This window comes from Dipodomys ordii, unplaced genomic scaffold (assembly GCF_000151885.1).
Source record: "Dipodomys ordii isolate 6190 unplaced genomic scaffold, Dord_2.0 Scaffold153, whole genome shotgun sequence".
NCBI lineage: Eukaryota > Metazoa > Chordata > Mammalia > Rodentia > Heteromyidae > Dipodomys > Dipodomys ordii.
Genome location: NW_012267369.1, coordinates 774810 through 776340, shown reverse-complemented (window position 1 = coordinate 776340; position 1531 = coordinate 774810).

The window sequence follows — 1531 nt, the reverse complement described above, 5'->3', positions numbered from 1 at the left end:
ACGCGTCGGAGCAGCTCTGCTGACAGCTTGTCCTAGGGCTTCCACTGTGAGACCCAGGCCCAGCCAGTGCCCTCCTGGCAGAGGGGTGACGGGGCCAGCAGGAGCAGGAGGAGCCGGGGGAAGAGAAGGGAGGGTTTCTGGCTGCAATCTGCCTCAGAACCAGCTTTTCACTGACGTTACAGGAAAGTTCTGGTATGACCATCTCACAAGAAAACAGCAGATCTCCCAAAGCAGGCTGGGTGCTCAAGGACACAGGCAGGCAGATCTCCCAAAGCAGGCTGGGTGCTCAAGGACACAGGCAGGCCCGTGTCCACCGTGGACATGTCCTCCTGTGCCTGCTACATAGATCCTTTATCCATGTCTCCTGGGAAAATGTGTCCTCACCAACGAAGTCTGTGCAGGGCAAGCACAGGACAAACAAGGGCCATGTCTCCTGGCCATTCTCCCTGGGCTTCTGCCACTGGGACCTCGTGACTGTAGCCAGGACACATCTCCCTACCACGTCGGCATGGCCTCACAATTCTCTCCTGTGGGATTCTCTCTGTGAACCGTCCCTCTGGGATCCTGTGGGATCCTCCCTCTGAGATCTTGTGAATCCTCTGTGAGATCCTCCTCTGTGAGACTCTCACAGAGAGGATTCACAAGAGGGAGGATCTCTGGGATCCTGGAGTAGGGCCCTTCCTCTGGGATCCTGTAGGACCCTCCTCTGGGATCCTGTGGGGTCCTCTCTCTGGGATCCTATCTGGTCCTCTGGGATCCTGTGGGGTCCTCCCTCTGGGATCCTGTGGGGTCCTCTTCTGGGATCCTGTCTGGTCCTCCTCTGGGATCCTCCCTCTGGGATCCTGTGAGGTCCTCCTCTGGGATCCTGTGGGGTCTTCCCTCTGGGGTCCTGTGGGGTCCTCCCTCTGGGGTCCTCCTCTGGGAGCCTGTGGGGTCCTCCTCTGGGAGCCTGTGGGGTCCTCCTCTGGGGTCCTGTGGGGTCCTCCTCTGGGAGCCTGTGGGGGGTCCTCCTCTGGGAGCCTGTGGGGTCCTCCTCTGGGGTCCTGTGGGGTCTTCCCTCTGGGGTCCTGTGGGGTCCTCCTCTGGGATCTTCTGGGGCCTTCCCTCTGGGGTCCTGTGGGGTCCTCCTCTGGGGTCCTGTGGGGTCCTCCTCTGGGAGCCTGTGGGGTCCTCCTCTGGGGTCCTGTGGGGTCTTCCCTCTGGGATCCTGTGGGGTCCTCCTCTGGGGTTCTGTGGGGTCCTCCTCTGGGGTTCTGTGGGGTCCTCCTCTGGGAGCCTGTGGGGGTCCTCCTCTGGGGTCCCGTGGGGTCCTCCTCTGGGATCTTCTGGGGCCTTCCCTCTGGGGTCCTCCTCTGGGGTCCTCCTCTGGGGTCCTCCACATCCCTCTCACCTGCGCCCAGCTGGTCTTGGTGAGCACCTTCCCGCGCGGTGCTGCCAATGCCGGCCGCGACCCCGCACCCTCCCCTCACGCACGACCCCGATGTGATGTGTCCGGAAGATGACAGGGGGGTGGGAGGGGGAGATGACCAGG